Source organism: Euprymna scolopes, chromosome 2 (genome assembly GCF_053919585.1).
Source record: "Euprymna scolopes isolate OS-2025 chromosome 2, ASM5391958v1, whole genome shotgun sequence".
NCBI classification, from domain to species: domain Eukaryota; kingdom Metazoa; phylum Mollusca; class Cephalopoda; order Sepiida; family Sepiolidae; genus Euprymna; species Euprymna scolopes.
The window spans coordinates 83,444,405-83,471,904 of NC_136483.1; the positions used below are offsets into that span (position 1 = coordinate 83,444,405).

Genomic DNA, 27,500 nt, shown 5'->3' on the forward strand with positions numbered 1-27,500 from the left:
GGAATAAATACTAAAAATCAATATATATTAAAAATCAATACCTCAAATATTATGTCTGGTGTGGCTAACACGGTGTTATGGTATCCGTTCGATGCAGAATTGCGGATTAATAAGAATTGGTCACCACAATACTACATTTACCCCAGCTGTTTGGCGCCCATATTTTACGGGCTAAATATTATATATTATATTTTTGTGTTTGTATGTCTGTCCGTTCTACTTTTCTCAGAAACTACTCGGCCGATCTTACTTGAATTTTCTATGGACTTCTGTTATGATAAACTCAGTGAACTATGGGATTAATAGGGGTTAACTGTTAAATTACTACATTTTCTCTAGAAGTTTGCAATAAAGAACTTATTTTAAGTTAGTAGATTATAACGTTTGTCCATTTTTAATGTGCTATAAATTCTAGTTATTGTAATGAAGTAAAGAAACCTATTTCTGCTATCTAATTTACATTCGTGTTTGTACTGTGTACGGACACACTATGGGCAGTAGATGACAATGCTGAATTAAAAGAGACACTCTTTCTCTAAAAGCTCACGGGGTCATTTAATTTACGTACGTGTCTGTACCCACCATGAAAATGAAATAAGTTAATTTATTTCTATATAAGAAAAGTAAATAAACAATAATAATAATTACAGGAGAAGAAAAGAGACTTATTATATTTAGTTACGCAAGAAAATGTCTCTACATATACGTCATGGTTTATAAACTTTTATAATATATATAATTATTATTTGTATGATAAATATTTTAATGTTCCCAACAAATGTTTCATCTTAACCACGCCTCATCATCAGTATGGCTATATATAACTATACTACCGTTAACGGGATTTGAACACCGAACTAAAATCACTCTTATTTTTCTTTTGACGTCCTCACCCACACAGTATGTGAAAGAGAAGAGAAATAATCCTGTTATTTATTTTAAAAAAAAAACACAGTTTTTGGTAGTGTCCGTGCTCCCAAGGGAGTAAAGTCCGTAATATTACTTCAGTCAGAACCTTTTCATATTTCTCTTACAAAATGCTCTTCTATCAACATAAAGATTTCACCCTAACCAAAACTCTTCAGCGTATCTAAAGATAGATATATGTATGTGTGTTCATGAGTATGTGTCTGTTACGATATCACCATCTATCCCCTTTTTTAAAACAGGGTATCGGTCGCCAAATTGCCTGATCGCCTGATCGCCTGATCGCCGAAGATGCAATGTAAAACCATAATAGGTTACATGTCATCTGGTATCACTAGGGTTACTTCTGACTAGGATTATAATGTTCTGTCTAAAGATGGTAGAATAATATTGTAGAGAGTGTATTCGCACCGGATGTCCCTAGAATAGAAATGTCATAAAATTCTAGTAGGGTTTTGGAAACAGACCCGCATTGTTGGATATTTACTAAAGCTACATTAACTAGAATACTTAGTTGCTTACTTGCTTCAGTTTTAACAAAGGTGATGCAATAATATTGTGAGGTCTGCGTTAGTACCGGCCTTCCAGCAGCAAACTTATGGTACACAGTGTTGCCAAGCATTCCTTCAAGTACTGGCAAGGTTCAGTGTGATATAGCTGTTATCTCCATACAATAATATGTGTGTCGGTTTCAATATGATTATTCCTTTGCTTAAAACGCTAAAAGGGTGGGTAATTCATTCAGAATATATTCATGATTATGTAAGAGCATCAGCAGCAGCTAACTCAAACTATTAGTACTGTAAAAAGATTTTTGCAAGTGAATTTATTTATGAAAATGATCTATATAATAATACACTGAGGCAATTTTATGTTCATACATCCCCCTTTTAAAGATGAGATCGCTAATACAATGCAATTTTTTTTAATTCCATCTATAGTATCTGTTCTGTTCAAAGATGGCATAATAACATTGAGTCACCATTTACACCGGATGTCTATAGAATGGAAATGTATTACATACTTTACAAGGGTTTTGAAGAGAGATCCCCCACACCATAAGCAGATACATTCTGAAACTATATAAATCAGAGTTATTAAATAAGTATGTTTCAGTTTGAACAAAGATGGTTGTTGGGGACGCATCCCTACTACCTGGGATAATGAATTGTTCCATGACGTCACATCTGTCCATGACGTCACTTCCGGATAATGAGAACCGGTTTACCAAAGTCAGAGAGTATGGTTATCATCACTAGTCCAGCAGTGAGCAAAGATATTGCTCAATTACCTTTTTCTTATGGATTTTTTTAATACATAATTATTTAATAATTACTGTGTCTTCGTCGTCAATTATTCAACAATAAACACCATAACAATGATACAATACTATCGTGGGGTCCGTGTTCTCGCCGGATGACCATAAAATGTAACTATTTTAAGCACGGCAGTGATATACAACAGGAGGAGGATACGAGTCCTGTCAGTTTATATTATTATACAAAATCTCGAAGAAAAAAAGCACTTTATTTGGATCAGTGAAAATTAAACTTGCCATTTTTGGTACAACCGTTCGAGTTTCTTTCTTTGCACTCAATAGCTACATCTATTTGCAGACTGATGAAATAACCATGAGCTCTCCACTAAAGACAACAGCATCTATATACTAATATGCTTGACAATGAAAACACCGGATTTAAAAATCGCGCTTAATCCATAATTTACTCTGAAAATATCCATGATATTTTTATATTTGTCCAACAGAAAGAGAAAACCTAAAATGCTGCCTGCCGATTTAATCTAATCATCTTATGTAATTTAGGAATATACACCATAATCGCAGTGACACATCGGTGCAAGATAAAGTATTGAAGTCAAGCAACATTGAGCCTGGTCAGTACCAGATGGGTGACCATTTTGACTGTATGCAAAAGGACCACCACACTTTCTTACAATGAGTACAAAACCCTTGCGTCAAACTATCCTCCGACCTCATCAATCTTCATGAAACTCTCTCTTTCCGAGCAAGCTGACTCAACTCGACGATGGTGAATGCCGCTCTGTTTTATTTTTATGGTTAGTACCGCAGGTTCATTTTATAAATTCGATGTTTATTGCAGTATTACATGAATAGAGCTTATTTTTAATGAATTTCCGCCTGTGGAACATGTTGCCGCAGAGCTACATCCCTGTAGATTACAACATAGTCGTCTTCAAATCCAATGTCGACGAATACTTGTCACAAACTCTCTCCATAATTAGTTCAACTCAGTTCGTCCCATCAATTATATTATATACTCACGTAATGTCTTCTATAAGAGAAATATTTGTAGACGAAGGCAATTTTTATTATTGTCTCTATCAGAGTGCCTCATTTTGGGGAGCTGGATATTTTTTCACATTAAAAACTGTCCTTATGTCTAACGCTTCCTTCGGTGCAGAAGTAAATAGGAACGATTATTCCCTCTCATTAACGATTATCCTTGAGTGTTTTGGCCTTAATAATTGATTATCTATTACTAAAACAAATGACATTTTTGAGTTTGTATTCCGATCGAGTTAATGTCGTACACACAGTGCTATAAAACTGTAAGTTTATGAAAGTAAAATTCATGATTGTTCAAGATTACCATGAACCGACTAATGAGTAACTTATGGGTATGCGAGGAATTAATGACTAAATTATAATCAGGCTTCACCTATCACGTGTGGAAACCGTTACCAGCTCATGTGGGTTAAATATTAACATTAAGCAGACCTTTTTACTAATATTTCACAACTTATCAAGGTCAAACCACTCGAGGATAAGGGTAAAATCAGATGGAATGATTGTCAGTCGAAAGATGAAGAATCGTATGAGAGGATTCAGAATGACTGATCGGATAAATAAGTGCGAATATGTGCAGAAGGTTATGACTATTGACATTAAATTTAAACACGACCATCTTGTGGTTTGCAGGGAAGCGCAAGCAAGAGGAGAGGCCGATACGCAATATGCCTTATTTGGGGTGAATATGAGTAAGAATATATATTCCACTCTAGTCAGTTCGCTTGTCTGATTGAATGACTTAAAAAAAAAAAACTTTTTACGGCATAATAACGTTGGCACACCTATTCTCTATAGATCACCGATATTAAGCGACGTTGAGCCTGGACAGTGCCATAATGGCGACAATGTGGGAGTACCAGACGTCGTATGTGGGAGGACGGCGACATCTTCTTGAAAAAATATACCTCACAGAAGAAACCTTTCGCAAGTATTTGAGTATACGCTGCTAATACACACGTGTGTTGATACAACGGAACAACAGGTCTTTAGGAGGAAGTTCTGTTTATAATCATGTGGCGAAGCTTTCTGGAGAGAGTATGTTTTAATTAGATTTTAAGGTGTTTTTGTCGGCTTGCACAGCTGCGCATGTACACGTTGATAACAAAGGAATATTGCGAACAAGTCCCATGACGTCAGTCTTTTTGTTCAAAATTTCCCTTGCGTGCGTACAGTTTCGACATGAACAAACCTAACAACGGTTGACGTAACGCAAAGCGCAACATGCAACAAATTAAAAATGGGTCGATTCGATTAAATCACCTCCCCATGCCATAACTTACCAACCTTTACCTGAAATGCACTCCTCGGTTTCTTTAACAAATATTAACTTGAATATTTTTTTTATTCTATTTTAATTTTAATCCCATTGAATTTTGCAACATAAAGGCTTAAACCGGTTTGACAGCGATATTAACGTCACTATCCGTTTTATTTTTACATAATTATTCCGGAAGAAAATTAAATATCGGATTTGGATTTTGAAGATAGCGAATAAGGGGAGCGATACAAAAGAGATTATCATCTTCATAATAAGATTAAGTTAAATTCGAGCTTTTCAAACCAACATATTTTTAAAAGATGAAGAATAATTTTGGTGTTTAAATCTAATACAAAATCTTTGGATCAACTTGTCGTCAAAATGATGACTTCACAAAATGATGACGTCACAATAGACTAACGTTACCTATAAAAAAGTAATGGGAGATAACCGGGCACAGTGGACGGTGTCATAATATAATGACGTCATATTTGATGATGTCTCAAAATTATGACGTCATCCATCAAATAAGGGGAATGAGATCCTTTATCTAGTGAAGATGGGACCCTTATTCGATTTTGTACTATATTCAACAGAACCGTGACCATTAGAAACTACTAGACATGCACTCATGAACGCAGACTACAGTAATTATTGGTGGTCTATCCTATCAGATGATGATAGTCCTACCTCCGCTAGCAATGATTCTTCATATAGCTATACAGTCTAATCCATAAAACACACCCTTACACAAGCAGTACAGGTGCGATGACTGACAGATTAGGCAGAGGCAGTCATCTGCGATAAATAAACCATTTACGGTACTGTTTAGATGTACAGATCCCGTCAGCAATTCTTTCTTCATCGCAAAGAGAGGCGAATTCGGTGCCAATACAACTATCGCTCTTTTCCACGGGCTTGCAGGAACTTCAAATTATTAAGGAACTACATATCGTGTATGGCCAACCAATTTGCACGTTATATATGGAAACATCTTCATACGGCATAATTACGTTGACACACCAGTTCTCGTTAGATCACCGAAGATAAGCAACGTTGAGCCTGGTCAATATTAGATGGGTGACCAATTTAGGAATGTCAGATGGGTGGCTAATTTAGGAATACCAGCATGTTGGGATGTCGACATCTCCCTGCAAGAGTTGCAATAACCTAACGTCGTCAACTCTCCTAACGAGGATATGTATGCGACTGGGGGTTGCTTGTAAATTTCATACTCCCATGAAACTTCCTACTTTGGATGAAGCCGGTTAAACCCGTTTAAGGGTTAGTGGCGCAGCGTCATTTTTTTTTTTTTTCATCTGGAAAAATCACGAGATATCCTCGGAAAAACTGGGCCTTTTTTGCAAAAGCAAGCTTTAAATTCAAATATTTAATTTGTTTATTTTTACAGTTAACAGGTTTCTTATAAGTATAGATAGATCGTTGCAAACGTTTCTTTGTCATCATAAAAGCGAATGCTCAACGAGAGTAGATCAGTTCTTAGCTGTACGTATTCGATTCGGTCTTTCTATCTGATCCCATACGCAGTACAAGCGGCACAAATGACATGATTGCAAACTAATGGCGGAACAATTTGGGTTGGCCAAAAAGTTTGTTCGTTTTTTCAATGGATATTAATGTAATTCATTTTGGAATTTTGATAATTTATGCGATGTGTCCAGTTATCAAACGCTAATCTTGTTCAAAAAGGTTTCCAATTGGTCACTATCAATCATCTTTGTTTGACCACAATGTGTCGAGCAATGAATCGAGCAAACCATTTCAGACAGCATTCTCTCTATTCACATGGCATATCTTTCTGCGGGTTTTTGAAGATTTTATTCTTTTTTCGTAGAAAAAAAAAACACAAGATGTTTATAGTGCTCTGCTTGATCTTCCATTTCAGGGCCTGAATTACAAGCAAAAATATAAACACTCTTTTTCTTGGAAGCTTTATTACACTCTGATAGCCATGTACTCGCTGCAGCAAATACACGATTTGAAGAATAAGAATATAAAACAATATTTAGTGAACCGGAATGACATTCAAAAAACGAAAGAAATTTTTGGCCAATCAAATGCATGCAGTGAGACAAGCTCATGCTCCTACACGTATTCAACCAACAGCAGTGCCACTCGGCTTGTTAGCACAGCAAATCATCATCATCATCGCTATAATCGATCATCATATTAACGCAAAAAATGAATGTGTCTTTTGTGACGTTTTCCCCGTCATGAAACCAGTGCAAAAACTAACGCTTAAGTTGGCACTTTTTTATTTTTTTAAGTTTTGAATTGGAATATTATTAGAAATTTATGGAGAACCAAAGTTACATTTTTTTCTTTAAACTAATTTTTTATTTACCTTAAAGATGTGAGTTAGCTTTTAACCTTAATGGGTCTTTATCAAGCAACAATTTTAAAGAAAGTCTCTTGATAAAGGCTAATTACAATTTCAACCTTAAACCATATTATGCAGGTAAATAAAATTAAACAATAAAATCAATTCATTTTCATTTAAAGTTTTATGCCAATAAACTCTTTCATTTTTTGTAGTACTTTTGGTTCATTCTTACAGATTTTCCATCCATATTATGCAAATGAATCGGGTAGGTGGAGCTCGTAAGCCTTGAAAGGCAGTCCACCTAGGGAAAAGTAAAACATTGGTTTCAAACTTCTGCCTTCTGGCATACTCACTTTTGGCAAAGAATTCAGGAGTTAACCAGGAAGAAAAGTTCGGAGTTGTGTCCCTAATGCAGTTCAACGTTGCTTACAACTTCTTTCTGACATCGCCTGTGACTGCGTTAGTTGGTTGGTTGGTTGGTTGGTTGATTGGTTGGTTGGTTGGTTGGTTGGTTGGTTGGTTGGTTGGTTGGTTAGTTGGTTGGTTGGTTGGTTGGTTCGTACGTTCGTTCGTTCGTTCGTTCGTCGGTTCGTTGGTTGGTTTTAACGAGATATCTACTCTGTTAGGTCATTTAATGCTATGAAAGGTTATTCATCATACATTATTATATGTAGATTATTTTCAGTAATATTGGGTCGTATAAGTTTTTATTTTAATATGTATTGTGGTAAGAATATTTGGGCGGCATGAAAAGAGATTTTTGTGATTTCTAAAGTTTCTTTTAAAATCTCGTGATTTTCAGGAAATCGAATATATTGTCTATATGAACTTTAGTAACCAGATCCTTCATATTGTCTATTTAGTAATATTTTTTGTTTGGTTTATTGGAGTTTTTACAGGAAATAATTATGTATTCGATAGTAACGAGTGATTGACATAGTAAGCATGTCAAAAGTTATTTTTCTTTCAGAAGATATGAATGAATTTGACCGATTCGTAATCTTACATTAGTGTACAAACTGTAACAGTCTTGATTTCCCTTTGGATCCATCAGGGATGTGAACATGTGGGATGTGTTATATAGGAAACAGCCTGTCTGCCATATCATACTGACCAGAACAACTAGACTAACAATGTGTCACCCATGACCGACTGAGGCTTGCTATGTAAAAAATAAGAGTTGACCCTACAAGTGAGTTCATCTATTCTTGGTCGAATTTCACCGACCAAACCTAATAAGAGAATTGGTTTGGTTTTCAATAACTCCACCATTCAGAAGGTAATACTAGAATTTCATTGTACCAGTGGCTATTAACGAACGACCTAATGGGCGCAGTACATACGTAAATACAAAACGCATGCGCACAAAAACTTGTACACGTCTATGCGCATTTAAAATTCTATCCTCTTTATCTGAAACGAAATGATACCTACTAGCGGGTCCTGTAGAAATCCCAGAGTGGACTGATTCATATGTAATATATTGATGTTGGCATTCTGTAGATATTCAGCGTAAATGGAGGCGTTCTGATATTATTGTAGCTATTTTGTTAAAACTTAAAAAGTATTTATCCAACCTAGCAGGGACGCCCGGCGTAGCCAAGTCGTAAAATACGCTTAAATATGATATTTTAATTCTTGCAGATTTCGTATATATTATTATTATTACTATCGATTTTTATATATTATAAAATTGTGATTTCAAAAATAAAAAATATATCTATATGACTTGGGTTCATCAGCTTGAATCTTAACCGAATCCCAAACTTATATATCTATAATATAAAGCTGAATGTGTGTGTGCATGTATGCGTGTGTGCGTGTGTGTGTGTGTGTGTGTGTGTGTGTGTGTGTGTGTGTGTGTGTGTGTGTGTGTCTGATGGCACTTAAGTGATCTATTTTTATAAATAATTTTATAAAGAATTCTTCATAAGTTTTGGTTTCGGTTTCGATTATAGCTGAAGGAACTAAAGTTATATATATATATATAATTCTTACCACAATACATATTAAAATAAAAACTTATAATTATTTATAAAATATATATATATATATATATATATAACTTTAGTTCCTTCAGCTATAATCGAAACCGAAACCAAAACTTATGAAGAATTCTTTATAAAATTATTTATAAAAAATAGATCACTTAAGTGCCATCAGCTATAATCGAAACCGAAAACAATATTATGAAAAATTCTTAGTAAAATTATTGATAAAAAAAATTTTAAATGACTTGAATGCCATCAGCTATAATCGAAACCAAAATCAAAACTTATGAAGAATTCTTGGTAAAATTATTTATTACAAGAAATGGAAGTACATAACAATTAAACGACCCGGGTGTAAGCGTGATACAGAAAATAACACACACGCTATCGTATTAATATATAGATTACAAAACGGGTATTTAGCGTGTCATTGTCTGAAACTGAAACTATACTAGTATTTCTATTAATGTACAGTTATACTATATTTCAATTTTCAATCCAAGTAGGGAAGTAGTGTAGTATTTATTCTGTTTTCATGATGCCATCTTCCCAAGCATTATCTCCACATTTTTGAGGGAGTAGTATCTATTTTGATGGCATAGGTCTGTTCCCCATCTAACACATTTCCACATCGCATTAACTCTTCCTTTGGGTGGTAATATAATATAAGTTCATTCGCCATGGTGCCATCCTCCCAAGTATTACCGCATCCATTTTGGATAAATGGGTAGGTGAGTGATTATGTAGCATCTGTTCTGTGGATATAATACCATCCTCCCGCGCCTTAGCTCCTCGTTTTGGGGGGAGAGATGGTGTAATATAAATTCTTTATCATGACACTATCCTCCGAGGCATTACCTCTGAGTTTGGAGGCAGTGCATTATATGTTCATACGTCAGAGTGTCGCCCTCTGAGCTTAGTAAAAATATGCGACTAGAGGAAGTATATATTTGCTAGTAATATTAATGTTTTTAGGAATAGGAATTTATTTGGTATTTTAATGTAACATTACGTAACGTAATATTGTGTAAGGTAATATTATGTAACGTAATATTGTGTGGTGTGATGTTATGTAACGTAATATTGTGTAATGTAATCTGTTGTAAGGTAATATAGTACATGTCAGGTATGCATCATCATAATTGAATGCTTGCTTATATTTAACACCGCGTAAATACCGGGCAAATCAGTTAGTTTTTATATAAATATACTTAACAGACAGAAGAAAATTGATTTGTCGGCAATCGAATTGCAAAAATGTAAAATAATCTTAAATATATTTTAATTAATGCAGATTTTGTATTTATTATTACAGAACCAAATCTCTATTGAATATTATATTGTACCTAATACATAGTAGTGATTTAAAAACGTTAAAAAATGACTTTGGTGCCATCAGCTAGAATCGAACTGTGGTCTCTACTGATGTAACTATCGAGAAATAAATAAGAAAGATTTAATATTAAACGACTTGAACAAAAATCAATTCAATTTGGACATGCGGAGTAAGAAATAAAAATATGTCGACAAATTGAAATAAACATTTTGCATTTCAATTTATTGATATATGTTAGTACGCGTTATTCATTCATGCAAGCAAAGATTTTATTCGTTATAAAACTTCCTTTCCTGTTAATTTCAGTTTTATGCGACAAGTAGTTTAAGAGCTTATCGGCTAAATATTTACACACAAACAGACACACACACACATACATCTACTATTTTATTTATATAGATTTCGAATCGAGCGAAAAAAAAAAACTTATCTATAGATAAGGATTTTTTTTTTTCGCTCGATTCGATTTCACTTCTTATTGCTTATTTTATTTTCGATGTATTTATTGTATGTATCTCTGTGTATCGATACATTTCGGCTAACTCTCAGCGCTTCCGATATCGATATCGGCAAGATTCCGACCACATCAAATGAAGCGGCGAGATCAAATAGATCACTCGCCCCCCCCTCCTCCTTCTAAAACACGTCGAAGAGAAAAAAGGTGTTTCTCATTTACCGGCTCCATAAACAACGGAACGGACACATACATACACACACGAGCGTAAAAATTATCGACGCGAAAAAGATATCAATACTTCGGCGTGGTTTTAACGAGCTTCTGTCCGAGATATGACGAGACTTCGTTGTTTGGACGAGTTTTATGAGACGGTCCCTGCTCCACTCGCCCCTATCCAAGCCCAATCCACACTAATCACTGAGGGACACTCGAAAATGAGTGGATTTTATACTTGATGGGAACTTTCGATTGGAAAGTTTTCAAACTAAGTGAAAATAAACGAAAATAAACATATACAGTCACTGTAGACGTAAAGATGTTGTTTGCACAGCAACTGTTATTTTTCAGAATGTTTTCAAAGTGTCGTTTCGATGTCTATCGGCAATAAAATGGTGCCAATGGCGTTCAACAAACAACCTGACGGGTACAGTACACACGTACACACAAATGAAACACATACGCATATACAGACTTGAACACGTCTATACACATAAAACCATTTAGATTGTTCCCTCAAAATCCAAAAAGAAATAATACCAATTACTAGATCTGTCTGAAGCCGAAACTATACTATTACTTCATTCATTACTTCTATTCGTTTACTATTGTACTTTTAATTCTCAATTCAGTTTACTACACTGTTTCAGACTAATGTAGTATTATCTTTCAAGGCTCAATTCAGATGAGCGATGGTGTTGTGTGATGTCAATATACCATCTTCCCATGCATTATCTACTCCACGTTGGAAATAATAGTATCTGTTCTGTTGCTATGATACTGTACTCTCAGGCCTTGACTCCTTCTTTGTGTTAATGTAATATATGTCCATTCGCCATGTTAACATCTTCCCACGGTATTTCATTTTGGTTTTGAGGTGAGTTGGTAGTGTAGTATGTGTTCTGTTGACATAATACCATTCTCCCGAGCATCAGCTCCTCTTGTAAGCTTTCCATGACCTGTTTGGCCTTGCTTGGTTCAACTGTTAGCATTGATTTCGTTCATTCTCTTTCGAATTAGGTACTCACAAACGGGATCGTGTGAAGATTGCCAACATCTATAGAAAAAGTGATGTTATTTTACCGAGAGACGATGTGCGAATTTGTCAGTCTGTGTTGATGTTTTCAGAAAATGTTTGCGAAATATTGTCAAAGAATTTGTTTTTAACATGTTGGTGAATTTTGTGACGCTATGAATGTTGTTTTGATTGACTGAGGAGGATCATGTGTCATATAGACTGCGAGAGATGAGACAGTAATTAGTTCCTTGGCCTATTGGCTAGGAACAAAGTGTAGTGTATGTTCTAATGCTTCTCTTAGTCTATTCTGTCTTCAGTCTGTGAAGAAGTTTTTCTAGACTTAGGCAATTTTTATACTTATTCCAATCCAGAGCGTCCTTTTGAGAGGAACTGAATTTCACTCACATTAAAAATGTCTAACTCTGCTTTGTGGGAAGAAAATTAATAAGAACAGTTACTTGAAGCAGACGTGCCAATCGATCCTTTTTTATCTGCCGGGCTATGATTTTAGCCCTGGGGCCTGCGTAATCCTACGAAGTCCATCTTCCCAAGCCTTGCCTTCCCTTTTTGAGGAGGAGGAAGGTTGTTTTTCATTTTTTTTATTTTATATTTTATTTTATTTACTCGTGCTGTTGTCATTTAAGAAAGATTTAAATTGCGTATTTGGGTGATTGTGTAAATTTTATTTCGATTACTTGTTTCAGTGTTTAGAGTAAGAATTACCTTCTATGTAACAGCAGTTAGGATTTAATTTTTCATTTCTTTTCTGTTTTACTAATTTTCACCAAAACAAGACATATTTCCACTTTGAACGAAAGAAGTTAACGTGGGAAGTTGAGCAGCGGGATGTTTTATGTTCACATATTAAAACTTCTGTAGGTTAGTACAGTCAGGGAAACAGGGACGAACTTCCAAAATATAGCAGTCCGAGGAAATAAATTATTATAGTAGAAGGCTTCCCGGCATCTATGAACCTCAAAATTGAAGATGTGAAATTTTGCTGCTTGACAAGTTAATTGAAGGTTATGCACGTCATGAGTGGCACAAGTGTTATAAGTTCATCAAATTACATGTAAAACAGGCAAATAGATGACACATTTTGGTGATGGGACAGAAGTTGGAGCTTGGCCAATAGTGTGGGACCTATTAGATTCGAGATTCTTTCTTTGACTCTGTCTAAGAGTGAGAGATTAGATGAACCAGCCCAGATGTTGTAACAATACTCCATGTGTGGACGAATTTTGGCTTTGTAAAGATACAGAATACTCCCTGGTGTGAGTAATTTTCAAGTACGGTATAGGGAGCCCACCTTCTTTGCAGCAGTTTTGGCAATGTCCGCAATGTTTTCCAATTAATGTTGCTTGTGAATGGCACGGTGTTTGAAGGAAGAACTCTCAGGTAAAATGGGTTTTTTTCATGACAATCACTGATTGAAGAGGTTTTATTAGTAGCAAAAAAAAAAAAATACTTACTTACCCCCCCCCTGGCAATGCCGAGTAACCCGGTTAATTATTATTTTTTTCAGAATACACAATGTCCTTATTTTACAAGTTTTTATGTTTTTCTTGTTTATGCTCGACAAAATACTGTAATTTGAAAGTTTCGCACGGGTTTAATGAAACCTCAAACGCGTAAGCCTCATTTTTGCTAACATTGTTTTATAATTTCATTTTATATATTTTTTTTCTATGTATTTATTTTGTAATTCTCATTTCGTGACCATCTAAAACCCACTCAACCTCTCATAACAAAAGAAAAACCATAAAATAACAAATGAAAAAAAAATAATAATAATAGGATAAAAAAAGGGTTTGGAATACAAAACTTGGGACATTTTCTTTGCGTTTAATATCGTTTCACGAAACGATCGATAAATCTATTTATTTTCAACACGGGATTTTTATGGGTGCAGTGGAAGGGAACGGTGAAAAAAAAAGCTGAAATATAATTATCAAATCTATTTGCCTTGTCGAACGCATCCGAAGTCGATGACGTCACATCGACTTTATAAGAACACTCAGAGACGGTTGAATGGTACAGAAAGTCGGTTAAATATAGGGAAAATCCTACTTCCGGAAAGATCGAGGCACTCTAGAATAAAAATTGCCCATTCGAAAACGATTTCTCCTCCTCACACTGACAACAGAACATATATTACACTTTGGTCCTGGCGCAACATACTAGATATGAAACCGGGTCAATTCTCTACAGTGGGATATGCAACTCCCAGTGAGGGGATACTCTGAAAATTTATAAGGAGCTAATGTCTTAGAGTATTACAATTTGAGACGAATTTGGGACTCTAAAACTTATGCAATCAAAAAATGGTCTAAAATCCACCGTTTGCTTTGTTTTCTTCGTGAATATTAATTATTGATTATAATTAGTTTTAAAAAGCAGTGTTTTCCACTCTCTGATTGTATTCTTTAAAAAAAATCAATTCTACTTAATCCATATGAAAAGAAGACCAGGCTTCAAACCATTTTTCTTTTGCTAAGTTTTAGTGTTCCAAATTCATCTTTAAAATTGATACTGCTTCAATACATTAGCACTTTTCTTAAAAAATTAATTCGAATAGATATATATAAATTTGTTAAAAAAGGGGGGGCGTTGGATTTCAAACCATTTTTACATTGAGTAGGTTTTAGCGTCCCAAATTCATATTTCAATTTTGTACCGATTTAGTACATTAGCACGTATACAAAATAGTTTGAATCGAACCCGTCGTCATTCTCGATGGAGCACCTAAATCGACTGATAATGAATCGTTCTTCCCTTCCGGTGGGAAGTCGTAATACCTGAGAGGATAGCTTCCTCAGTCTAAGTAGAACCATAGTCTGAAGGCAAAGTAATGAAAAATTAGCAAACATATCAAAAACCCCTTTCTCTGATATTTTGTTTTAGATGAGGATTGATATTTTTTTTTATTTATTTATTTAAATGCACTGATCTCGTCTTTAGTGTTATCTTCACATTTCAGTTAATGTAACCGAGGCTGACGGAAAGATTCCTAAGTTCGACTGAAAGAGTCTCGAGTTTGAGAGTATACACCTGAAGAAGGTCGTAGGTTACATCGACTGAAACGTTGCGAAAATAACACTCAATATGAGAACAGTCGTTTGCATGCTCCAAATAATGCAAAATATCAGAACCAGTTTCAAATTTTCTTTCTTTTTTTTTTTTTTTTCTCCCGCTTTAGTTGGGAGGTGGCGTTGTTGAAGTGAAAACTGGTGTCTAACTCTGTCCCGTGAGGAGGCATTGTAAATAGAAACAAACATGGAGTGACTGTTCTTGGATTCCCACTGGACAAATCTATTCGACTGTAGCAAAATTAGGTATGAAATCAATTTATCATTAGATGGAGAAGCTTGAGATTAGCTCTCGTAGTAGGGTACTCTGTAAGCGTACAAAAATGGACTCGTCAGTAATCCCTTACAGGGTCGCTTAAGGCGACCAGCAATAAACCAGTACCTTTCTTTGAAAGATAATAACACCTGAAAGAGTGTCTCTTATAGAACCGAGCTAAGCCACATTTTATTCGGATAAATAAGAGGCTGGTGATTCAGAAGAACTCCTATATTACCAGAAGTGTGCCAAGGCGAACCTATGACAACTGACCGGAAACCAATGCCAATAACAGATTAGAACCGGTTAAAAAGTCGCTTACGTTTGTTTAATAGGAGAGTTGTTTATTCTTTAGAAGTTCCCTCTTCAACAGCATGGAACTCTTCTATGTTCGGAGATATAATAAAGTCAGTTTTTAAGCTCTCTCTCTATCTATCTATCTATCTATATATCTATCTCCATTTCTTTCTCTCTCTTTCTATCTTTCTTTCTCGCTCACACACAAAGACTTTCTCTCTCTCTCTCTCTCTCTCTCTCTCTCTCTCTCTCTCTCTCTCTCTCTCTCTTCGTTTTGATTTTTCTTTTCCATTTCTTTTCTTTTTCCTTCTTTTCCATTGTATTTTTTATATTTTTCTTATTTTCGTTTTTCTTTCTATATTTTTTTTACTCATTTTTCGTATTTCTTTTTTCGTTATTTTGGTTTCTCGTTATGTTTCTTTTTTCCTTTACAATTTATTTTTCGCTCTTTTTAATTTCCTTCTTTTTTGTTGTTTATCTTCTTTACCTTTCTACTTTCTTGTTCAGTTTTTTCTTTTCTCTGTGATTTTCTTTTTATCTTTCTTTCTTAACAGTTCAATCTTCCTTTCTTTTACCTTTCTTTCATTTCTGCTTTTTCTTTGTTTTTTTCCTTCATTCATTAATTATTTTTTACTTTGTACTTTTTATCATTTCTTCCCATTTATTCATGTCTTATCTTTCTTCATCTTATCTTTTTCTATTTTGTTTTTTATGTAATTCTATCTTTTTTCCTGTATATCTTTCGTTTTCTTCCTTTTTTATCTATCTCTATTTCTTTAATTATTTCACTTCCTCTTGCTTTTTTCTTCTTTTTCCTGTCTTTTATTAATCTCTCTTTCTACTCATTCTTTCTCTTTTATCTTGCTTTTTATTTCCTTATTGTTTTGTACTTTTAAATTTCCATTTTGCTTTCTTTCTTCTTCCTATATTTTTGTACTTCTTTCATTACCCTTGTCTGTTCTTTCTTCTTTATTCTTTCTCCATTTGTCACTTTCTATCTTTTTTCTCAATTTCTTCTTTTCTTTCTTTCTTTCTTTCCCATATCTCTCTGTATCTCTCTTTTGTCTCTTTCATTTCTTCCCTCTTTCTTTCTTTTTTTGTTTTTTGTTGCTTCTACCTTTCTCCTTTTTCTTCTTTTCAATATTTTCTCTCGATCTTTCTGTATTTCTTCATGTCGTTGTATCTTTATTCGTTGACATCTATCTTTCTCTTTCACTCTATCTTTCTTTCTACCTTTCGTTAAATCACCCCCCCCCATTCTTTCATTAAAGCTGCACATTCTTACAACTTCGTATCTACTCAATTCATTTCCTATGAAAACGGTGTCGTACGGCAAAGCACCCCTTCACCCATCCACCCCAGTAGATTAACGTTCCGATCGGAGATAACGATGACCGGCTTCATTGGCGCCGAGTTGATAGAATTCCGGAAAATCCTACAATTTCCTAAGCTGCAATTTACAAAAGCGAATACAACACGAGTTTATTTTGAATTCGTAACATAATTCGACCTGAATTTCGTGTTTGCTTTCTTTTATTTAGAAAAAAATATTTTCAGTTTTGAAATTCGTTCATACATTTATACAAGAAGTTGTTCATTAGTGGGTCTGTTACAATTTTGAAATAAACGTTTTTAGAATCATCCAGGTTACTCTATAAGAGGCTATATATCTTTGTCGGCTTGTCAAGCTTATATTTGAAACAACATTTACATTGGTCTGTCATGCTTTATTTGGAAATTGCGTTTTTGTTGATCTGTTGTGTCTTAGTTTGAAATAGCATTTTCCGTGGTCTGTAATGCTTAATTTTGAAATAGCATTTCCGTTGGTCTTTTATGCTATAGTTTTAAATAGCATTTCCATTTGTCTGTCATACTTAAGTCTTTCGAAATTCGTTGGTCTGCACACTCATTAGTTCGAGATTGCATCTTCGTTGGTCTGTTAGGCATTATTTTTAAATAAAATTTGGAAATTTTCGATAACTATACTTTATGATTATTTTACCCTGGAATAAAAGATAAATGATTATGTGTAGCGTAATTGTCATTGATATAATTTATACTACTACTACTACTACTACTGCTAGTACTAAGCTTTATTGACGTAGTGAAGACTCTTGAAATAAATACTCATATATATATGCGTAATATATTTTATTATTTTATAATATTATAGATATATACTCTTTAAATAATAAATTATACATACATAAGCCTGTGTGTAATTTATTCATTATATATATATATATATATATATATATATATATATATATATATATATATATATATATATATATATATGAGTGTATATGCAAAAGTTACTTAAGTAAAATAATTTTCTAAAGATTACCCCCGTTATACAGGCTTTTCTCTTTATTTCTTTCCTTCAATATCGTCACCATCACTCCATATTATATTATTCCTCTATTCCTCATATCTTCTATTCTTTTTTATTCCAAATTTCTCTAAAGTTCGCAGTGCGACTTAAGTTCGCCTGCATTAGTTTTTCCCCCCTTCCATTAAGCCTGGATACCCCTTGTCTATCACTCCTCTTTATACAAGACATCTCAATATTCTCCCAATTACACCCTTAGTTAGATGTCGCATTGAACTGTTTGCAACCTAGACACCTAGCCCTGCTTCCGATGAGAAGCATTAGACTTCGAAATACCGAGGTATAAAAAGCATATACCACTTCCCTTAATTGATGTTCTTTCCATTCTTATTATATCGGCAAATAAATCTATGTATACCAATATATGGCTTTGTCTTTTCTATAATCCAATTATATATATATATATATATATATGCTAATGAAGCCGGAGATGGTTTGTCGCCGGGTTCGAATCTATCGATTGGTGTTAGTTAATCGTGACACCCTGCACTGATGATTTCCGAAAGGATGAAACACTAGTGTTTGTAGGTATTTAATAATTATTATAGTAAATAATTATGTCATCTCCTTTAAGAAACTCGTTTCTTATCGTTGAGCACTTTCAGTTGAATTAAAAGTTGGTCAATTTAACTCGTATGCGTAGATCATCATATAATGATTAGATCACTCTGACAGACGTTAAAAAAAATTTTTAAATAAATATTTAAAATTCAACAGCATTTCTCGCGGTTAACGATAGCCGATTGGATTAGGTCCTTGATAATGAAGTCAGAGATGGCTTCTGTTGCCGAGTTCGAATTTATCGACTAGTGTTAATCGTGACATCCCGCATTGATGATATATATATATTAGTATACAGTACATATTATAGAGAAATGAAAAAGGAACAAACCAATGTGTTCATCAACGTTTTGTCTTTATTGTAAGACTTCTTCGGGGTGAATGAAATTAAGAAAATAAAACACCAGTGCAATATTTTGAGATATATGTTTCTTGTAATGAAATGTATGACTTTGTTCTATTTCAGAACGAAAAAAGGTCATTGGAAATTCAAAAAAAAATTGTAGCGTTAGTAATATTTTTTAAATATTATAAAGTGTCTGTGATATGCCTTAAATCTAAATATAAGCTCGAATAGATTCGAAACATACTAATTATATGTTTCCTATACATCTCTCCCCATCTACTCTTACATCTTCGTCTTTATTTTCATTATTTCTTCTTTTTTTTTCCTTTATTTTCTTGTTCATTTTGTTCTATTTTTCTTGTGCTCTTTGTTTGTTTTTATCAGATTTTCTTTTCTTTTCTTTCCGTCGTTTTGATTTTACATCATCTTTGTAATCACATCATCTTTTTTCATCTCCTTTTCCATTTGTTCTTTCTGTCTTCCCTCATCTTTTCTGTATTCTTTTTCTTCTTCTACCCTTTTGCTGCTGTCTTTTGTATTCCTATTTATTCTTTCTTTTTCTTCTACTTTTTGCCATTATCATGTGCCCTATATCATTTCTTTCTTTCTGTATAAATGATATTCTAATGTTGTTTTTGCTAGTTTCACAGATAATGACTCCATGTAACTCTTCTTCCTGTTTCTTTAAAAGGGAGAAAAGTTTGCACATAAAGCAAAAAAGTTTCCTCCATAAAAAGGTCAGAAAAGGGCGGCCATTTTGTGTCTTGATATTAATGACGAAATGACTTGAGGTGTTCTCAAAAGATCTTTTCATAAGAATAAAAGATATCTTTTAAAGGTGAACAGAGTGCTTCATTCCACATTTTATCTCAAAGCAAATTTTCAAAGAAGTCGGTATATCAAAGAATAAAAACCTCATATGTAAAGCAAAGATTTAATCACGTCGCATCTAACTTAATTGAATATTTGTTATGCATACTTGTTATATATATATGTGTGTGTGTGTGTGTGTGTGTGTGTGTGTGTGTGTGTGTGTGTGTGTGTGTGTGTGTGTGTGTGTGTGTGTGTGTGTGTGTGTGTGTGTGTGTGCGTGTGTGCTCTGTGTTTGTGTATGTGTGTATGCGTTTGTGTGTGGAATTCGAAAAGTTCAAACATTAATTATGATTTCAAATTTTTTAATCACGCTTCGGAAACAAATATTCAACAATGGCCCCTTATATATACACATGTTTCGGGAAGAAGACATTGTTTTAACAAATATATATCTGGGGATGTATAAATGCCACATCAAACTTCTAACTTTAAAATTTTGACAAAAGTTAACACATCTAAATCACCTAACAATCATGTACGCTATCTTGATTTTGTGGTGGACTTTTTAACGTAACCATCCAAAGATCTACCCGATCTGAATTTTCTCACATCAAGTCTGCAGACATATTCATACCAGCACTACGGATTTATAAATTTACCGATTTTCGACCAACTTCATTTGTCAGATTTTATTATTATGTGATTAAATCTTCATCCATAAACATCACTTTAATTCACAGGTGACTTTTTATAATTTTCACTTTTCCAGCTGTACTTTCTTTCGGACAGTTTTCATTTGTAACTCTAAACTGCAACTTTACAGTAAGTCTAATTTTTTTTACTAGTTACTTTCCTAGGGGGGAAAACGTAATTTTTTTAATTCCATGGACTCAGGAAATAATTTGTATCTTATATTCCTTGTTTTCGAACAATAGATTTTGTACGTTAATTTGCATAGATTACTCAGAAGTCTAGGTGTTCATCTAATAGATATGGGGTCCTCTCTCATTTGTTGGATGCGCCTTTATTCCTCATCTCTGTATAAAAGATGACGTCAGTATTTTTTGACGTGATCAAGTGTACACGGGATAAGATAGCTAATCAATATATATATATGAAATTTTAGCGTTCGAACACACACACACATATACATATATATATATATATATATATATATATATATATATATATATATATATAAGCAAATAGAATAATTAATGATTTTTACGTTTCTAGGTGGTCTGAATAAAGTATAGTGTGGTTTACAGTAATCAGATAGTCACAGAAATACACTTTCCTCCAATCTTTTTTAGTTTTCTATATTCTCTTACTCTCTTTCTCTCTCTCTCTCTATCTCTCTGTATATATATATATATATATATATATATATATATATATATATATATATATATATATATGTAAAAATAAGTTAATCGTTTTGAAGTGTAGGATGGAATTTCTTAAATCTTGCCGCCTAAATCATGTTGCTCCCGGTTATATCTGCCATCGTATTTCTAAAATTAAATGTAGAAATACATTGGCAGTTCAACGTGTTTTCCTACAAGATGAAATCCTGTTTAATTCTGATACATATAATTCGTTACGTAGTAAACACCTTTTTCTTTGGGCCATGGTTTGGAAAGAACTATCTTTCTTTGATAAACTCCGTTTTTCTAGGTTTTTATCCATCGGCGATAAATTTACCCGTATTAAATGTACTTCTTATGATAAATATTTAAAAAATTTAATTACTAAGAAGTTTGGGATTATAACAAATTTGGATAAACATATATTTAATTATTCTTCTCATGTTTTGTCCACTACAGAAGAATTTGTTTTATCTGCTGGCTTACAATTTTGCATTCAACCCCCTTCTGTTGATAAAATCTCAGTATTTAGTGAAATTGAATTATTGTATACTCAATTAAAACACCATTCGCCTATCTCTACTGATGAATTAACTAGTGTTAAAATTCAGTTGGGCGAATTAGGTCGGAGGTTTTCTGCCATAAATACTAAATCTAGTGATTTTGTTTGGCAGAAAAATCATTTTGAAGCTGCAAAATTAATTAGGTCTAATCCCGACATTTACCTTTCTCGCCCGGATAAAGGATCGGGCGTTGTTATACTTAACAAAACGGATTATATCTCCAAAATGTTACAAATCTTGGACGATAAAAGTAAGTTTCTCCGTTTGGGTGATTTATGCCATGATGATACTTTTCGTATGGAAATAAAAATCCAGAAAAGATTTCTTCAACTTCATAAAAGCGGATTTATTTCTAAGGAGATTTATGATAGAATCCGACCCATCGGTTCTCACAGGCCTAGAATGTACGGTTTACCCAAGGTCCATAAACCCAACATTCCTTTGCGACCCATTTTATCTATGTTGGGTTCTGCACAACACGAACTTGGTAAATGGCTAGTTGACCTTCTTAAACCTGTGCTTTCTTTTTATTCGGTCCATTGTATCTCTGATTCTTTTCAATTCGTATCTCAGATACAAAAATTACCTTTATCTAAAAATACCGAGTTCTTGGCTTCCTTTGACATTAATAGTCTTTATACTAATATACCTTTGGATGAAACCATTGGTATTTGTGCTGACTATCTATACCGTGGCCCCTTAAAATCTCCACAATTTCCTGAACGAATTTTTGTTGAACTAATGGAACTTGCTACTAAATCAGTCTCCTTTAGTTTCAACAACATTATGTACCGTCAAATTGATGGGATATCAATGGGTAGCCCTCTTGGTCCTTCGTTAGCCAACATTTTCGTTGGATTTTTGGAAAACGAATTATTTTCCAAAATTATTAAGCCAGCATTCTACACACGCTACGTTGATGATACTTTTGCATGCTTTCCCTCTCGGAGCGAAGCTAAACAGTTTCTTCGTCTTCTTTGCAACCTGCATCCATCTTTACAATTTACTATGGAAGTTGAAGACTGTAGCTCTCTCCCATTCCTCGACGTTCGTGTTTCTAAAGTTGGTACTACGTTTGAGACCTCTGTTTATAGAAAACCTACATTTACAGGGCTCTATCTTAATTGGTTTTCTTTTGCCCCTCAGTCTAGAAAAATAAACCTCATTAGCGCTCTTACGCATCGTGCACTTATGATTTGTTCACCAAACCGTCTTGATACGGAACTTGGTGAAATTACAACTATTTTTCTTAATAATGGATATCCCATTAATATAATAAAATCTACTATTGAACGTAAAATTACTACATTTAATAGCGGTAAACATATTGGTCCATCACGTTGTCCCATTTATCTAAAATTACCATGGTTGGGTCCTGATGGCCTTCATATTGTTAAAAGGATTTCTTCTGCTACTCAACGATGTTTTCCAGCTACTATGCTTAGAGTAGTTTACACAACTCGAACCTTTTTCTCTTCTTTTCGTAAAGATGTTTTGCCAACCATTCAAAAGAACTCTGTTGTTTATAAATTCGTTTGTCAGTGTGGAGCTGACTACGTTGGCAAAACGTCCCAAAGATTAGAAATGAGAATATCCCAACATATCCCTCGGGATATTCGACTACACCAGGTTTCGAGAGCATCCGGGCACTCCCAGGCTCATGAGTCTGCCATTGGCGATCACCTGTTGAGTATAAATAGGTGTGCCGATCAATATTCCGATGGGTGGTTTTCTGTTTTATACAGTGCTAGGTCGAACTATCATCTCAATATCATTGAGGCGTTAGTTATTAACAACTCTCGACCTAGCCTGTGTAGACAAAAGATTCTTAGACATCAGTTGGAGATATTCATTGATTTAAAACCACCTGAACAGTGAGATTTTTTTTTTTTTTTTCTCCACTGTTCTTCCAACTCTAACCAAAGTTCCCCTCTTCCCTCATTCGTTTTCTTAGTTTTTAATCTATCATTCTGACGTTTCCTCTTAGAGGGTCAGACGATAAGGCCTTAGGGAAAATTTTAATTTCACCTGCCCATTTCTTGTTTTTTTTTTTGGTATTTAAATTAAATTATGTTTCCTCTGAAATTTCTCCTTCCATTCTGCTGTACCAAAAATTTACTTATATATATATATATATATATATATATATATATATATATATATATATATATATACAGGAATGAAGATTATATATATATATATATATATATATATATACAGGAATGAAGATATATATATATATATATATATATATATATACAGGAATGAAGATATATATATATATATATATATATATATATATATATATACAGGAATGAAGATATATATATATATATATATATATATATATAATCTTCATTCCTGTATATATATATATATATATATATATATATATATATATAATCTTCATTCCTGTATATATATATATATATATATATATATATATATATATATATATATAATCTTCATTCCTGTATATATATATAATCTTCATTCCTGTATATATATATATATATATATATATATATAATCTTCATTCCTGTATATATATATATATATATATATATATATATATATATATATATATATATATATATATATATATATATATATATATATATATATATGCTATTAAATTTGTCTCGGAGCAATAGACGTCGTCTGACAAAGCCACGAAAGGTAAAAACGTGATTTTACTGTCAGCAAATCAGCTTTTGATGGGTCACGTTGCGCGCCTGCGCTCGAGAAAATTGAGATTGGTAGCCTGGTCAACGCATACCTGAATCCATAGTTATTACTCGTCTGCCTCAGTCAAATTTCAAACCTTTCATATTTTCATCGCTCATCAAAAGTTATGCTAGCTTTTAACGTGCACAAGATTTTATTAGCTGCACTCAATCGCTGGAGACTTCTAACAAATTTACCTCATCTAATGCACATATTCTAAGGCACTCGTCTCATAAAACAAATGTAGGTTATGTCATTAAACCGAGTGGATAAAATCACGTGTATGCGCCTATTTATAGTGACGTCACGGTAGAAATGAGCGCGAAAAAGAAACTAAACGAGACTTTTTCTCGTTAACAAGCAAGAAAATATTCTATAAATGGCGCAATTAGAGTGTAAATTAGTTTGAGAATGACTTTGTAGCTGTAGAGTTGAGTTATGGTTTTATTAAGTCCTAGAACCCTCCCAGGTTTTATCTAATCTCTAAATAACGGTTATTTTATTATTAATTTCCTAAATAACTCCTTTCGAGGAATGCCGACAGAGCTGCTTATGCGTTTTTGTTAGCCAGTGTGCACTTATCCTAGTGTGCTGGTTTCTGCAAAACTGTATTTGACTGTGTCTAACCTCTTAATAATTACACTGTGTCTAACCTTTTGATAATTACACCTGTGTCTAACCTTTTGATGATTACACCTGTGTCTAACCGTTTGATGATTACACCTGTGTCTAACCTTTTGATGATTACACCAGTGTCTAACCTTTTGATGATTACACCTGTGTCTAAGCTTTTGATGATTACACCTGTGTCTAAGCTTTTGATGATTACACCTGTGTCTAAGCTTTTGATAATTACACCTGTGTCTAACCTCTTCATAATTACACCTGTGTCTAACCTTTTGATGATTACACCCCAGGTGTAATAAAGGGATGAAATTTGAAAATATTGTAAATCTATAATATAAAGAGCACTTGTGGTTATGTTCACCTAAAAGTCGGAAACTACACAAGACACACATAGACAGGTATATTTTGTAAGTCCATAGGGACAAAATAATCAGGGATCAGTATGGTCTACGTGTAGAACGATTTTTCTATCGACTTTTAGTGAAATTGTATTTTTGTCTTGACATTTTAAAATCTACTTTTTAACGTATATAAGTGCGATCTTTTATGTCACCTAGATAGGAAGGCTAGAGAGAGAAGGGGGGAGATATCAGTGAAATAATGAGAGAGCTAGGGAAATATGGGAGGATATAGATAGATAAATAGATGGATAGATAGATAGAAACAAACTGGGATATATATATATATATATATATATATATATATATATATATATATATATATATATATATATATAACAGTATAGTTACATTCCACGATCCAAATATTTAGTTTTTATGCAAAACAGATCCTCCAGCATGTTAAAATTTCGATACTTTTTTATAGCTCCGTTTTATTATACAGCTTCTAAACAAAAAGTATTGGCATATACAAAGAGTGAAATATAATTGAAAAAAACATATTTTACCAAAACAATATATATATATATATATATATATATATATATATATATATATATATATATATATATATATATAGTGATAGGGAGAGAAAGAAAGAGAGAGAGCATATTTTAAAAATATGTTATTCACACTTTTTAACTCTTCTATTTTTTGTCCATGTCCCAGGCAACGCCTGGTAACATGATAGTTAATAGCCATTCGAGAATAATGATTAATGCGATTGTCAGTTGAATCAAAACGTTGAGATAAATGGAAATATTGGGTAAAATAGGTAAAATTTGATTATTTAAGAGGACAGATCAACAAGAATTTGTTAACATTGGACTTGAAAATAACCATACTGTAACTAGCTGAGAAGCAACCCTGTGGAATTATATTCCACGCATTAGATATTATTGGAAAGAAAATTTGTTCACATAAATTTTCGTTTAGATTTAGATACGCAGGAAAAATGATTTTTTTTTTTTACAGCAGTTGTAGATAGACGAGTGTTTGCTGTAAATTTTTTGACAGGAAGGACAGATTTCAAACCAGTCGAGAACCTACCATAAAAATAGCGAGAAAGTAGAAAGAGACTAGCAACGTCTCTTCTGTGAGAAACAGGCTGTAGAAACGAGAAGACTTCATACTCCACCAGATTTCGATCGGCACTTTTCCAGATGTGGCATCTAAGTTTTATGCCGGTAGATTATGATTGTCAGAAGTTAGATACTTTCTGGAGGGGTAGAATGATCCTACCATTTTTTTTTTAATGACCCTAACAATAAATATTATGTAAGTCTGCCATCGCAGGTCTGACATGAAGGTTAGTCCTAAGTTATAGGGAAAAAAGGGCAGTGAAAGCGAAACACTTCCGAAATGTTGCTTCATGATTAAAAAGGACTCTATTCACGGAATTATTAGGGATGGGTTGTTCAAAATGGTTTAAATTAATAGAGTTGCATTAAGATGGAATCAATCATGTTGATTAATTAACACTAAAAATGCAATTTAACTTGGGTAATTAATATGAATAGAGGTAGTGTTTTCATTTTTTTTTTCATATTTTTAAGTATATGTAGCTACCGCTCAAGGAGTGCACTTCTTTTGGTCACTTCCCCTTTTATGCAAAAGGAAATGGAAAAAAATATATATAATCCTGATCATTTATTTGCGTGAAGGTGGGTTAAAAAATCTGTGCAACATTAAAACTATTTACAGCTATTTAAAAACAATTTCAGACAATAAAAGCCATTTATAATATCTTGGAATATTACGAAATAAATTAAAAACAATGAAAGATCATTTCAAACACAATCAAAATAAAATATTTTAGATAATTTTTTTTAAATTGAAAATATACCAGTGATTCTTTGGTATGGTCCTGGTATTGTAGTGACATAATTGTAGGGAAAGGTCGCAGGGATTTATGAGGTTATTATAGTGGGATGAAAAATCTGAACAAATTCAGAGGGTTCCAGAAACTGAAAAAAACAAGGCCGATAGCCATTAGTCGCGTGCTCTCGTCTAATGAATGAATGCGTGAATGTAGGATTGACATGAAATTCTTAAAGATGAACTAAAATGACCGCACAATAAAATGAAATGACTTAAATAAATAAAAAGTAAATGACTTAGAATGACTTTAATGAACTTAAGGATGAATTAAATGACCTTACGAATGACTTGAATGCTTAAAAAATAA

At 33.4% G+C, this 27,500-nt stretch overlaps 1 protein-coding gene across 4 annotated transcripts in view; it reads left to right on the forward strand.

Moving 5' to 3' along the window:
• Nucleotides 1-27,500, forward strand: part of LOC145293079 (uncharacterized) — a 665,443-nt gene that overhangs the window by 495,857 nt on the left and 142,086 nt on the right. The gene's annotated exons all lie outside the window — the stretch shown is intronic.